This window comes from Equus asinus, chromosome 29, assembly GCF_041296235.1.
Source record: "Equus asinus isolate D_3611 breed Donkey chromosome 29, EquAss-T2T_v2, whole genome shotgun sequence".
NCBI classification, from domain to species: domain Eukaryota; kingdom Metazoa; phylum Chordata; class Mammalia; order Perissodactyla; family Equidae; genus Equus; species Equus asinus.
In genome coordinates, this window is record NC_091818.1 from 18,461,616 (window position 1) to 18,477,376 (window position 15,761).

The 15,761-nt window shown below is 40.7% G+C and overlaps 1 protein-coding gene across 16 annotated transcripts in view; it reads left to right on the forward strand.

Annotated features, from left to right (window-relative positions):
• The first annotated feature begins 2,606 nt into the window (after positions 1–2,606).
• ARHGAP12 (Rho GTPase activating protein 12) overlaps positions 2,607–15,761 on the forward strand; it is a 118,194-nt gene continuing 105,039 nt past the window's right edge. For 4 of the 16 annotated variants that reach the window (XM_044761914.2, XM_044761916.2, XM_044761919.2 and 1 more), the window contains exon 1: positions 2,655–2,797. The gene's annotated coding sequence lies outside the window, so the exon portion shown is untranslated. Of the gene's footprint in view, positions 2,798–2,964; positions 3,324–15,761 lie in introns of those variants that run through there. The other 12 variants (XM_044761917.2, XM_070501329.1, XM_044761921.2 and 9 more) reach the window with 10 other exon arrangements.

Below are 15,761 nucleotides of genomic sequence, written 5' to 3' on the forward strand. Positions count from 1 at the left end.
TTTTGAGTAGGGAAATCATTCTCATGGTTTAAATATCAGAAAGTTCAGATACGAATACAGTGAAAGGTCTTTCCTATGTCCTCCACCCACTGATATCTCATACCTCAACAGTCTATCCTAGTTTAATGCATATACAAGCCAATACATTATTCTGCATCATTTTCCTGCTTTCTTCAACAAAAAAATCTCAGAGATCTTAATATTAAAATGTAAAGAACTTTGTCTTTTTTTTAACAGCTAGACAGTGTTCAAACGTATGGATATCATAATTTAACTAGTGTCGTGTTGGTGGATATTTAGGTTATTCCCCATCATTTGCTATTCTCGGCAATACAATAGGAAATATCTTATCCTTTCTCACATGTGGAAATACATCCTGGGATAAATCCCTAGAAATGAAATTGCAGGTTCAGTGTAGGAATGCATTTGTAATTTTGATAGATATTGCCAAATTCCTGTTTCTCTATAGCCTAGCCATAGCAGTGATACCAGATGTAAATTTATGCCTTTTCACTTAGAAATGCACAATGAAAAGTGGGTTACCTATTAAGGAATTAGGAAAAAAGCAGGACAAGTTTATTCAGCAATTTGCATACACATTATTACTCAAAAATACATTCAGTAGAAATTTATTGTGCACCTACCACATGCCAAGTGCTTTTAAGCACTTGGGATATATATTTATATAAATCAAACTCAAATCTCTGCCTTTGTGGAACTTACATTTAAATTCTAGATTTTGGAACTCTATGCTACTTCATAAGAACTCAGTTAAATGTCAATATCCTGAAAATGATCTGTTGAGATCCTGAGCACAGGCGCCAGACATATGCTACCAGTGTTATTTAAAAACTAACTACAGTCAATGTTGCATATGATTTCCTAGCTCTCCATCAGGTTTTAAAACAACACACTTGGGCGAGAGCTCTTTTTATCTGATTCCATCTGCTGTTGGAAGAGATCGGCATACTGTGGGCATTGTGGTATCATCTGAGATTAGGTTGTGAATAGGAAGTGGAGTTACAGGCAGATCAGCAAGTACATACAAACTGTTTAGCTCTCTCTTGCTGAAACCAAGGGTGCCCAAATCAGGTTTGGGGAGTAGGGAAGATAGGGTTATCAGCACATTCCATCAGGGCACAGGTTTCCTTTCTGCACTCTGTCCTTGTTTTGGTTCTAGAAAGGGATTCAATGGAAAATAGTTTCACAAGCATGCAGCAGCAATACTCTGCATGCTGAACAAGCAAGCGCATGGAAAATATGTTAGAAACCGAGGGAGACAGAAAAGACCATCCATACCAAAGAAAGGTTGGTAGCAAGTGCAACAATAGATACAGTATGGTCTCAGGTTCATTTTAAGTTTCTTTACTTTCTCCAAGGAGAATATCTTGAAACTTTAGCCCCCTCGTTACATTTAATTTAATTTTATAAGGTGGTAAACTGCAGCTATTAAAGTCTTGTTAATATCCCAGTGGGTTTTCACAGCCTTTACAGAACTGGGAATTCAGCTTGTGATAAGGAAGCCAGACACAATGGCATCTTCCAGTACCAGGTGAAGAACTGAAAACAGTCAATTCCAGAGAGTGGCTCTAGAATCATATCCTGGCTTTCTTTTTTGTCTGGTATTATTCAAATTTCATCCCGGCACCATAAAAGGCACAATCAACAAGTGGTTACTGAATGAGCAGTTTCTGAAGTCCTATCAGTTATTTTTCTCACAGTCTTTGAATTCTAGAGGTAGAAGAAGGAGCCTTTGAGTTCAGTCAATAAGCTCCGTTGACAGCCGAGGTCGAGAAGGGTGAAGTGACAACAGCAGAAGCCAGGTCTCCTAGATTCCTAGTCCAGCAAACTCCTTCTGTCACAGGATCGCTATGAAAAACCTTTAACGCTTCTGACTTCCGGATTGCGTACTACCACACTGCAAACGCTGCACACGGGGATGACTCTGGCAACGACACTGGGGCCCCCACGGGGCTTGCACACAGCAGGCCTCGCGGACGGCTGAGCCGCCATGCTGCCGCTCTGGAGCCGCGTGACGGGCGAGCGGCCGCTCCCGGGTCCCCAGGGGCCGCCTCAGCCCCGAATGTGCACAGCTGGTCCAGCAGTCCGCCCTGGCGGCCCCGGCGAAGGGCAGCTCCACATGGACCCGATCATGGACTCAGGGTCTCCAGAGCTACCTTTTGTCCCCCTGACGGAGCGCGTGGCACTTTTCCCCGTCTCCCGCGGGACATTCGGCCTGTGAACGACTGACAGACGCCCGGCAGCGGCTCCCAGTTGCCAGTGGGCCGAGGAAGGAGCGGGCCGGACTCCACGCCCCGCTCTCTTTCCCTGGCCTCCATTCCTGCCACCCTCGTGCACCGGCCGTTTCCCGCCCGCCCTTCGCGCGTTTTCCCCACGAGCGCTTCCTCAACGTCCCCCGCTTCGTGTTTACAGACTGCTGACGCCCACTTGGCCGGCAGCTCCACCGCGCGCCGAGTCCCGCGGCCCCGCCCCGACCGCCCCCTCCTTCTCGCTGACCCGCCGCCGCCGACTCACCCCGCGCCCTCCGGGTCGTCACGTGACCCGCCGCCCTGCCCCGCCGTCACGTGAGCAGCGGCCCCGCCCCCGCCGTCACGTGGTCCGCCGCCCGCCCCGCCCCCGCGCCGGCGCGCTCCGACGTGCCCTGGCACTTAGCCTCGCGCGGAGCCAGCCTGCGGGGACGGCCGACCGCGGCCGCCGCCGTGTGAGCGCCTTGCGGTCGCTTCGCAGCCGCCTGCTAGGGGAGGAGGGCGCAGCCCCGCGAGGCCGCGGGCCCTCGGTAAGGGCGCGGGCGCGGGGCCCGGCGGACGGAGGGCAGGTTGGCGAGGCGCCGCACAAAGGCGCTCCGGGGCCGGGGCTGCCCGCCGAGGCGCCGGGCTGGGGGGGCGTGTGCGGGAGGCGCCGGCGCCGAGGGGGCGCGAGGTGAGGCCGGGGCGCCGGAGGGCGGGGGCGCGGGGGACGCGGGGAAGCGGGGCCGGGCAGCCCCTTGGCCGGCGTGGGCGCGAGGGTTAAATGGCTCGAAGTGGTGGCCCCTCTGCCCCCCGGGTTCCTGACTTCCTGTGTGAGGGCAGCGCCTGCCCGCCCCGCCCCCGGGGAGGAGGGTGTCGGGGTGCGTGTGCAAGTGTGTGTGTGTGCGTGTGTAAAAGGCTGGCCGGTGCCGCCCTCCTCCCTGGTCTGCCGCTGCGTGTGCCCGCTCCGAACTGCTGTAGGGCGTGCAGACCGCCGCCCACCGTGCGAGCCCACCGGGGCCTCCCCTCGGGACTGTTGACCTTAAACTGGGACTTTCGTCTCTGCAGTCGTTCGAGGTACGCCCCCCCCCCGCTTCCCCCACTCGCTGGTCTCCAGCTCCTCTGGGAGGAACCTCCTCAAAGTCCTTGAATTTAAAAAAACCTCTTTACGGGCGTACTGGCCTCCTCCCGTCTCAGGGAAGTTGTTTTCCAGGAATGGCCGTCCTTTGGATGTTGTCTCTGAAGTTACTGCAGACCCTCTGAGCAGCGTGTCCGCGGGGCCGTCGTTGGAGATAAAAACACGGCCTTCAGTTTCAGAGGCCTGTGATGTTTTCCTTCTGACTGCGCAGCAGCTTTAAATGCGTTTGCAAAATGTTTGAAGCATACCTTTATCCAAGTTCTAATGTCATTCCAAGTGCAGCGTTTGTCACGGGTGAAGGCTGTTAACACTCCTAGTGCTTTATGGTCACTTATGACATATGGACGTGGATTTTATTGACCATTCACGCACATATTCCTAAGGGGAAGTAATGTGGAGGAAGGAGCATTGAATGAGGAGTCACTCCGGTTCTGGTTCGGATTCCTCCCCTCACTTCTGAAGTTCAGACCTTGGACGACTCTGAATGTTACAGTGACAGGTTGTTAAAAAGTATCTAGTCCCTAGCCACGCCTCTTTCATCCTTAAAAGTTGGGAAACAGTGGCCTAGAGATGTATTTGTCCATGTCCAGTGGTCCTTACCTCATCCTATAGCAGGGTGTGTTACAGAATGGCTCGTCTTTCTATACTGGTTCTGGTCTACTGTGCCAGTATTTCTCCTGTCCTCGTCGTTTTAAAAATGACTTGGAAACGTGTCAGAGCAGGGATTTGGGAGCCCAGAGCAGTGCCTGAGAGCAGGCTCTGAAGATTTGACCCCGGCCGTGCAAAGCTGCGTACGTGCGTGACCGGTGCCTGCATGTAGGTCTGCTGCTCTGGAGGTGTTTCTCTGTGGGGACAAATAAATTAAATATGTAAGGCGTAGTGTAACAGATTGTGTGTGTGTGTGTCCCCATATTTGTTGATAGAGTTTTGTTTATACTACTTTATCAACCATGGAAGTTGGAGAAGATTGCTAACCCATTGATTCTTAGTGTCGTCTGTATAGATTAGTTGCCTGTATATAGTCAATATTTTATGTATCTTTAGGTTTTTTTTTTACTTACCAGTCCAGTTGCTGTGAGACACAAGTGAAACTATGTAAATGCTGTAGAAAAACAATGTATTATTTGGAGGTAATCTTTGGCTTTTTTTCATTAATTAGACAGTATCTGTTGAGTGCTTTTTTTAATAGGCCGATAGAAAATGGGCTTTACAAATTTAAGTACTTCAAGTTATGCAGTTGACATTTCTGAGAATAAAAAGGTAATAAGATTTTTAAATTGACTAAAATAAAACAGTGAATGTGGTGTAGTGTGGAATTATTAAATGGTAGTGCTAATATTTTGCCTGTCTGAGAAAATTGGTAGTAGGAAAAAGGAGCTTAAGGTAAATCTACCTAAAACGGGCATTACAATTTTGTAGTAAATAGTGGGAAAGAAAAGTGAAATTAAACTTTTATTTTATATTTAACAAACTTTATATTTAACAATTAAACATTTATATTTAACGATTTGTAATGTAAAATGTACTGTTTTGTACAGTGAATCAGATGTGAAAAGGTATGATGGTACCACATAGCATCATTGTACTTCAAATCATGCTTTTCAAATCATCCTCTCTGGAAGAACCCATTGGGCCACTCACTATCTTTGTGGTTTTTCTTTGCTTGAGTTGTTAACTAGTCTGATTGTGCCACATCCTCATTTGTGGATGGCTTCGCTGTGATTCAGCCATTGCCGTATTACTTTTATTGACTTAATACATATCCTGCAGTTTCAGTCTGTAGTTGATTAGCTTTTTATTTGAACGGAACTGCCAAATGCTGCCGGCTCTAAGCACCCCTCCCCTCTTGGTAATCTAGTGCTTCTCAAACTTAAATGTGCCTGGGAATCACCTGAACTTCTCACAGACCCCAGGTGATGCTGACGCTGCTCTTGTGCCCAGAACACTGCTGTCCAATAGAAATACAATGCCAGTCACCTGTGTAATTTTCTTTTTTAGTTTTTTTTCTGAGGAAGATTGGCCCTGAGCTAGCACCTGTGCCCATATTGCTTTATTTTATATGTGGGATGCCTGCCACGACATGGCTTGTTAAGCAGTGCTAGGTCCGTGCCCAGGGTCTGAACTGGCAAATCCTGGTCTGCTGAAGCAGAGCATGTGAACTTAACTACCACACCACAGGGCTGGCCCCTCACCTGTGTAATTTTAAAGATTTTTTTTTTTAAGTAGTCCCATGATAAGTTAAAAGAACCCAAGTGAAATAAATGTTTTTATCATTTTACCATATAATCAATATGAAATTATTAATGAGATATTTTACATTCTTTTTTGCAGACTAAGTCTTTGAAATCGCGTGTGTGCTTTGCACTTACAGCACATCTGAGTTGAGTTTAGTCACATCTGGCTAGTGGCTCCTGTATTGAAAAGCACAGATCTGGAGTCTAGGCCCTAGATCAGTGCTATTCTAAGTGAATTTTTAGATTGGACCTATCAGCAACCTTTGGAACTTGTTAGAAATGTTAATTTTGGGCCCCACCTCATACCTCCTCTCATTAGAATATCTGAGGTTTCAGTAACTTGTGTTTTAAAAGCTGCAGGATAGAACTACAAAGTTTATATGTGGTATTGTGGATGGGATCCTAGAAGAGAAAAATTTGTTAGGAAAAACTCAGGAAATCTGAATACAGTATGGACATTATCACTAGTATTGGCTCATTGAATATGACAAATGTACTATAATAATGTAAGATGTTGATATTAGGGGAAATGGTGTACAAGGTGTGTGGGGAATTCTCTGCACTATCTTTGCAATAATTCTGTAAATCTAAAACTCCTCTAAAGTAAAAAGTCTGTTGTTTTTTCCATGAAGCTGTCCGGGTGAGTCCAGATCCAGATCACTGACCCTGCCTGCACCGCTGCAGCTCGGGGAGTGGGGCGGAGGCTAGGATTAGGTCTGAGAGGGTGATGATAGTTGTATTTTCGTAATTAGGGCTACAATTTATAAAGCACTTACCTAATGTGCCAGGCATTGTACCACATGCTTTACACATATTTACTCATTTAATTCTTCCAATATGTGGTATGTACTGTAAAAATCTCTGTTTCACACATGGAAACAACGGAGGCTCAGAGAGGTTACGTGACTCGTCTTAGGTCCCGTAGGTAGCAAGAGGCAGAGACGGGGACTTCTGAGGAGGGACCGATTTTATAAGCCATCAGTTCATTGGTGAGTGTTTTTCTACTCTAACCTTTGCTTCTCTGAGAAGCAGTGGTTAGCGTGGATAGTCTTTATCGTGCCTGGTTCTTTTCTCTTTGCATTCTCTCAAGGATCTTTTCAGGTTTGTGTTGTTTCCTTTGTTTTACAAATAAGTTAAGGTGCTCAGGGTCTGAGAGCTGATAAACAGCAAATCTTAGACTTAAATTTGAGGCCTCTGACCCTGAGTTCTGTGCTGTTTTCCTTTACAACAGGAGAAAATAGAATATATTTTGAAGTTAGAGTGATATCTTTAAAAGTTTTTTGGAAATTACCTGTATTTTGGTATATATTATTGGTTTGTTTAAAAAATCAGTTTTATTGAGGTGTAACATACATACACTAAACTGCACTAACACTCAACAATAAAAAAGAATTAATTCCAGATACGTAAAACAACATGGATGAATCTCGAAAGCTTTACTGTTAGTGAAACAAGCCAGACAGCAGGCTGCATGCTGCGTGGTTTGTGAGTGCTCTTCTGTCACAGCTTCGCGTCCATAGTAAGCAGTGATGAATGTGATGCTCTCTGTCATGCTTTATAGTTTTACTAAGTATTTTTTCACCTTTTCCCTTTCTGTTCTCATATGGATCTTTTGAGGTTTGTATTGTTTCCTGTTTTACAGATGGGTGTACCACAGTTTGTTTAGGCATTCACCAGTTGATAGGCCTTTGGGTTGCTTCCAATTTCTAGTTGTTATGAATGAAGCTTTTATGAATGTTCATGTGAGGCCTTTGCATGGACTTATGTTTTCTTTTCTCTTGGGTGAATACCTAGAAGAGGAATTGCTGGATCATATGGTAAATGTATGTTTACCTTTATAAGAAACTGTCAAAATGTTTTCCAAAGTGGCTGTACCATTCTGCATTCCCGCCAGCCATGAATGAGAGTTTCAGCTGCTGGTATCCTTACCATATGAAATATCATACGCCTGTGTATGTATATATTTAAAGCCATCCTAGCAGGAGGTAGTGATATATGGAGCCTTTAATTTGCATTATTTGGGTTTTGTTTAACAGCTTTATTGAGGTATAATTGTTGTATAATAAACTGCACATAAGTTAAATGTGCAATTTGAGGAGTTTTGACATATGTATGTACCTGTGAAACCATCACCATTATCACAGTAATGAACATATTTATTCCCCCCCCATCATTTTCTTGAGTCCCTTTGTGATTCCTGGTGACTATTGATTTGCTTTCTGTCACTATGGATTAGTTTGTATTTTCTAGAATCTTATGCAGATGGAATCATATGGTATGCTGTCTTTCTTGTCTATAGTTTTTCGCTCAGCAAAACTGTTCTGAAATTCCTCCAGTTTCTTGGGTGTGTCAGTAGTTCATTCCTTTTTATTGCTGAGTGGTATCCCATTGTGTGGATATGCCACAGTTCGTTTATCTCCTCACCTGTTCATGGACTTTGGGTTGTTTCCAGTTTGGAGCTGTTAGCAATAAAGCTGCTGCGAACATTCACATACCGGTCGTTGTGTGGACGTATGATTTCCTTCCTCTGGGGTAAATATCAAGGAGTAGAATCCCTGGGTCACATTCTGTAAGTTGTGTGGTATTATTTATGTTTTTTAATTTGCATTTCCCTAATGAATAAAGATGTTGGGTATCTTTTCATGGGCTTGTCAGTCTTTTTTGGATGTCTGTTTAAATTCTTTGCCCATTTTCATTGGGTTATTTATCTTATTCTTATTGACTTGTGCAGTTCTTTGTATATTCTAGATATGAGTTCTTTGTTGGAGATGTGTTTGTGTCTGTGTTCATGAAAAATATTGATCTGTGTTTTTTTTTTCTTACAATGTCTTTGGTTTTGGTATGGTGATAATGCTGACCTCATAGAATGAGTTGGGATATTTTCCATCTTTCAGTTTTCTTTAAGAGGTTTATGTGGAATTTGTATTATCTTCCTCACATTGTTGGTGAAATTCACCAGTGAAGCCATCTGGGCCAGGACTGTTCTTTGTGGGAAGATTTTTAGAGACAGCTTCAATTTATTTATTAGACACAGGGCTATTTAGGTTGTCTGTTTATTCTTAAGCAAGCTTTGGGTATTTGTCTTTCAAGTAATTTGTCCAGTTCATCTAAGTTGTTGGATTTATTGGAATAAAGTTGTTCAGAGTATCATCGTGTCTTCTGTTTGACGTCGTTAGGATCTGAAGTTAGTCCCTTGTCTCATTTCTGATACTGGTAATTTGTGTCTTTTCTCCTAGGTTTCTGATCATTTTGGTTGGAGAGTTATCAGTATTACTGGTCTTCTCGAAGAACCAGTTTCTGGTTTCGTTGATTTCCTCCAACGTTGTTCTGTTTGCTCTTTCATTGATTTCTGCTCTGATCTTTATCACGTCCTTTTTCTGCTTGCTTTGGGTTTAATTTGGTCTTTATTTAATTTCTTAGAGTGGAAGTTTACATCACTGATTTGAGACCTTTTTTCTTTTCTAACATGGCCATAAATTTTCTCTAAGCACCACTTCAGCTGCATCCCACAAGTTTTGAGATGTCACGTTTTCGTTTTCATTCAGTTCACATTTCTTGTTTTATCTCTTCTTTGATCTCTGAGTTATTTAAAAGTGTGTTGTTTAGATTCCAACAACAAATTTGGGGCTTTCAGGATATCTTTTTATTAATTTAAAATTTAGCTTAATAGTCATACTGCATATAGCAGACTTTGTATGATTTCAGCCCTTTTAAATTTATTGATATTTGGTTCATGGCGCAGAATATAGTCTACAGAAAATACGTGTTTCTAAGAAACTGCTGAACTGGCTGTGGCATGTAGCATTCCCACTAGCTCTGTATGAGTGCTGCACTTGTTGGTATCCTTGTCAGCACTTTGCATTGTCTTTGTTTTCTTTTTATATAACTTTATCTATTGTAGTTGGCATATAGTGATATCTTGTTTTGGTTTTAATTTGCATTATTAGGTTTTTAATGTTTTGTAAAATAATTTAAATTTGGATAAAAGTTAAGAATCGTGAAGTGTTTTCTTTTTTCCAGTAGAGGACAGAAAGATCTGAGAGATTAGTATTAGTAGTTCATCATTTGTGTGGACCTACGTGTCACTTTGTGGTTTTCTAAAAGTTTGACTGTTTATTTACCTTTTAACATTTACTTTGAAAGAGGATATGTAGAAGCTATATAAGGATTTTCGTGACACTTTTGGTATTTGAGTAGACATTTATTAGGTGATTTAAATTGTATTTTCCAGCGACTCTTTATTGTGGTAATATACACCATATAATATTTTGTTCTAAGTATACACCGCATTTTGTTTAGCGATTCATCCACCTGTGGACATTCGGGTTGCTTCTACCTTTTGGCTATTGGGAATAATGCCGCTGTCAGCATGGGTGACAGATCTGCTGGGAGTCCCTGCTTTCAGTTCTTTTGGATGTATACTCAGAAGTGGAATTGCTGGATTATATGGTAATTTATGTTTAATGTTTTGAAAAAACACCACACTGTTTTCTCCAGTGGCTGCACCATTTTACATTCTCACCAGCAATGCACAAGAATTCCGCTTTCTCCACATCCTCACCAACACTTGTTATTTCTGGGTGGTGGTGGTTTTTACAGTAGCCATCCTAGTGGCGTGAAGTGGTATCTCATTGTGCTTTTGATTTGCATTTCCCTGATGATTAATGATGTTGAGCATCTTTTCATACGCCTCTGACCATCTGTATATCTTCTTTGGAAAAATGTCTATTCAAGTCCTTTTCCTACAATGACTCTTCTTATCACAATGTTAATTTGAAGTAGATTGGCATAATTTAAGCATTATGAAGTGTACTTTTTTCTTTTTTTAAATAAGTTACTAATTTCTGACTATAACTTTGCAGTTGCCAGACCTTAATAATCACTACACTTGTGGATGTATTTGCCTTTGTTTTATCTTTTTTTAAAGCATGAGATTTGGTATACATTTGAAAGTGTCTGAATGTAAGTAGTTATTTCAAAGATTTTCTTTAAGAGGCTAATGTGTATAGTTTGGGAGGAATATCTGAATGAGTTGGAGGAGGTGTTAATGCCTGGGCAACCAGTATAGTTGGGAAGTGAATGAAGTTTTTCTTCTATAGTAAATTAGAGGATTAGAAATCCTATTAAGCTTTATAAAGACCAAGGTTATGATTTTCTTACTAATACACAGCCTGTATAACAACATAAAGTGAGACCTGGGCATGCTGCTTCCCCAATGGAAAATCAAGGTACTGTTACTAGAAGGGAGTGGGTGAGGTGTCACAGAGGCAAGATCAAAATTATGTGAATCAGAGGCCAGCCTGGTGGCATAGTGGTTAAGTTCGTGTGCTCTGCTTTGGTGGCCTGGGATTCTCAGGTTCAGTTCCCGAGTGCGGACCTAGCACTGCTCATCAAGTCATGCTGTGGTGGCATCTCACATAAAGTAGAGGAAGATTGGCACAGATGTTAGCTCAGTGACAGTCTTCCTCAAGCAAAAGAAGGAAGATTGGCAATAGATGTTAGCTCAGGGCCAATCTTCCTCACCAAAAAAAAAAAAAAAAAATTTATGTGAACCATAAAAAAGTTAATTTCTTTCTGTTTTTCTTTTTTTAACTTAATTATTTTAGAAAGTTATTAAGAAATTAAAATATGGGACTGAGGTCTTGAGGGTATAGAAGGAAGAATCCATTGATTGAGTGCATTTAGAACGGAGTAAAGAGAAAGCTGAAAAAGCATAGGAGCAGAATGAACATCATAAAAGGGTGGTTTTAAAGGTTAATGTGTGGCTGTTATCGATACGGGTAGCTTTTGATGAAATAGTAGAATCTTAGGGAAGAGGAAGTTAACCTATTGGCTCAAGAAAAAACTCTTTTTGCTCTTAAACTTTTTACTAACTGAGTTTTTTTACCTTATAGGCTATCTTGGTATCCTACATCATCACATTAAAACTCTTAGTGTGTGCAAGTGGATCTCAGGGAGTTAAAACTAAGTTTAATGTTTAATGTTTTTGGTCTGAAAGGTCTTGATCAGGACTGTTTACTAAAGTACTGAGTTTTTGAGATTTTTTTGGAATACAATAGGCTTCTCATTTTCTGCTCTGTCATGCATTAACTGGGTCAGTATTTACATCTCCATGTATAAGAGATCCATTTTAGAGAGAACCCCAGTACTTCTTAAATAATTGTAATTTGTGTTTTGATGAGAAAAACAGGCACTGTCATTCTCCATAAATGCAATGTCTAAAAGAACAAAGGAAATGTGAGTTTATTTAAATTGTTTGAATGTGGGACAGCATAATATATATTAATCTGAATATCAAATATGCATGCTGTCACTTTTAATTTGAGTTATTGTTTAAGAAGACAGTTGTCTAATAATAAACATTTAAATCAAGTACCTAAAATCCAGATGGGGGAGGGGCAGGGGTCAATATGGTGCTACAAGGGGCTTATCTTGTGTATTTCCTTCTCCTGTCCTAGAGTCAGCCATTTCTCCAAACAGCCTTGGTTCCTTTGAAGAATGGTATTAGAAACCAAATCTGGGTGCCAGGTGTGCGTGTTGCTGCTAGGGTGTCATTTTTACTGGCAGCAAGGAAATGTGTACATGTGTGCTAAGCAGTATATAGACACATAGCTGTAATATTTCTTTATGTAATCAACTGTATCCATGGTAAGCTAAAAATGAGTTCGTGTTGGTGTCTCCAAGTCTAATCCATTACCATGTGGATCATTCCAGCCTACTCCCCTTATCTGTAAATTCCTGCTCCAATATTGAGGAACCTGAGTATATACTATACTATAGAGTATCTATATGTACTATCTATACTATACCAGTATAGATGTATTACCAGAATTTGTAACTCGTACCCCCAAGGGAAACGTTTTTATTAGAGCACAGTTGCTTTGCTTGTATTCTTATAGACCCCACTTATTTCCAGAATTAGTTAGCATCTTCTTCCCCTCCCCCCCGTTCAGTAAGTTTGTTCCCTATATTTGTAATACTGTTAGACTATTTTGTCTCATCTGCTTTCCATCCTGGGATTCCCCCGACCTCCTAAATGATTTTTTAAAATTTGCGTACATTGAAGTTCCCACTTTGTATTTTAAAGATTAATGGGTTTTGACAAGTACATAATGTCATATGTCCAACATTGCAGTATCATACGAAATAGTTTTATTGACCTAAAGGAATCCTCTGAGCTTCACCTATGGACTCTTCCTTGCTTCCTTCCACCCCAGCAATTACTGTCTCTATGGTTTTGACTTTTTAGAATGTCATATAATTGAAATAATTCTATACATGGCTTTTTCAGACTGCTTTCACTTAGCAAAATCTAGCTAAGATTCATTTGTGTCTCTGTAGCTTGATAGCTCATTTCTTTTTATCACTGAATAATGTTCCATTGTACAGATGTCTCACAGTTTATCTTTTCTCTTATTGAAGGACATCTTGGTTGCTTCCAGTTTTTGGCAGTTATAAATAAAGCTGCAATAAATATTTGCATACAGGACTTTTTGTGGAAGGAAGTTTTCAGCTCATTTGGATAAATACCTAGGAGTGTGATTGCTAGAACATATGGTAAGACCATGTTTAGCTTTGTAAGAAACGGCTAAACTGTCTTCCAAAGAGGCCGTATCATTTTGCATTCCTGCCAGCAGTGAATGAAAGTTCCTGTTGCTCTACATCCTCACCAGCATTTAGTGTTGTCAGCTTTTAGATTTTAGCCATTTTAATAGGTGTGCCGTGGTATCTTGTTTTACTTTGCAATTCCCTAATGACTTGACGTTGATCACTTTTTCGTCTGCTTATTTGCCATCTGTATATTTTTTTTTTTTCTGCTTTGTCTCCATAAATCCCCCCAGTACATTGTTGTGTATTTTAGTTGTGGGTCCTTCTAGTTGTGGCATGTGGGATGCCGCCTCTGCATGGCCTGACTAGCATGCCATGTCCACACCCAGGACCGGAACTGGCGAAACCCTGGGCAGCCGAAGCGGAGCGCACGAACTTAACCACTTGGCCATGGGGCCAGCCCCTGTATATTTCTTTCTTGATGTGTCTTCTCAGATCCTTTTTCCATTTAAAACATTTGGTTCTTTTTGTTGAGTGTTAAGAGTTCTTTTTGTATTTTGGATACAAGTCCTTCATCAGATGTGTCTTGCAAATATTTTCTCCTTGTCTGGTTTATGTTTTTATTCTCTAGCAGTGTCTTTAGAGCAGAAGTTTTAAATTTCAATAAAGTCTCAATTTTTTTTTATTGAGGTTATGATAGTTTACAACATTGTGAAATTTCATTTGTACGTTATTATTTGTCAGTCACCATATAGGTGTGCCTCTTCACCCTTTGTGCAAGTCCTACTTACTTTTTTCTTTGATGGCTGGTGTGTTTAGTGGTGTATCAGAAAAACTCATGGCCACACTCATGGCCATATTTCTTCCTTTTTAAATTGGAATATTTTCTCCATTCTTGTAACAATCCAAGAAAAAGTCGTGTCCACCCCATTTCTGATTAAGAAAGACTTCTTGGCACAAATCTTCCGAAAATACTCTATGCAAAAGTCATGTTTATTGAAATATCCTTGCTTTCAGTAAAGTTTCTTTTCTTCTTTCCTCATTTTTGTTTCAGATTTAAATATTGGTTTTGAATTTCCTTTACCAGTTTTCACTTGACTGTGTTCTCTACAGCTTCCCAGTTACCCTATTATTTCCTGTATCCTTTCTGCTGTTCGTATTTTGCTGTTTCTTTTTAGCCAGAATAGTTTATAATATTAATCACTATATTTTCCTTCTCTTATTTAGGCCTAAAAAAAAGTCTTATATTCTGTGCGTTTTTATTCTTAGAAAACAGGGATTGTGCATTAAGAAAAACTTTAAGTGCCCTGCAGTGGCCTATGATTTCTTGTTTAAGTGTACAATTTACAAAATTATTTTGTGGAATAATTTCTTTGGCTGGAATTTATGCTAGAATTGTTCGTAACGTTTTTGTTTGTGCTCATTAAGTCTGATTTCTTTAATAGAGGCCTGTTTAGGGATTAATTTTAGACAAATAGTTTTAAAACTGCTTGGAGGACTGCAGATCAAGAATCTGCTTAAGTTGTGTTTTTAAGTCGGTTGCTATTTACTTGTGAGGCTATATTAAAATTTTGTTGTTCATGGTGTTAGAATTGCTAAATAGGTTGTACATATATGTGTATTGGACTTGAATTATAAACTCATTAGTTATGGATGTATTTACTATACTTCTCGTAAGGTTTTGTTTACTTGTTTACTTTTTTGATATACCTAGTAAGGATATCATGCTGAGAGACACAGTTGATTAAAACAGATGTTCTGGGGGAGGAAAGTAACATTTGCCGAGCCGTGTAATTAGTGGTAGGAAAGAGAATGAGAAATTGGCGGACAGAAAGGAGGAGGCTACGTTTTAAAATAGCATGATATCAAGTTCTGGATCTGACTGAGGGAAGAGAAGTAAAAGATGTGTGCAGTTGTGTCTCTACGTGTATGTCTGTCCTTGTTGAAACATGAAGAAGAAGATGGGTTAGAGCCATGAAAAGCCTATGATGGGTATTTTTGAAACTGCAGAGAAAAGTGATTGTCAGTACTGGACCGTGATAGGCAAAAACTTTATATACTGGTTGTTGTGTGCTTAGTAGGTGTGTGTGTGTGATGAATGTGGATGGAGGAATGTGGTGATAAGAATAGAATATATTTCAATTAGAGGAGTGTTGTGCTTGGAGGGCGTTGCAGTTGAATGAGTGAGATTCTAACCGAAATACTTGAGAGGGTAAAGTACCAGGATATACAATGCTCAGCCTAATCTGAAGAGAGGAATCCACAGGTTTGGGGAATACAGGAAGAAACAAACCAACCAAAGTTAAAACTGTCAACATTGGTTTAATATAGCTTATATTTTTAAATAAAAATAGGTGACATAAGTTATTCACACATTTGCAGATAATTTTCACTTAGATCTAAGTTTTTGGAGCTACGTGATGATAATTTTAATTTTCTTTGACTTCTTAGTGTATAGTAAGGCTTTTCTCTTCCATTTTATTTTGTCTAACTTTTCCTAGACCTTGGCTTATAATACGTAATTCCTGCTATGTGACTTTCTAGAAGTTTATAATTTTGTCTCTCTTACGGGCTTCTCAGTTTCATTCCCACTCC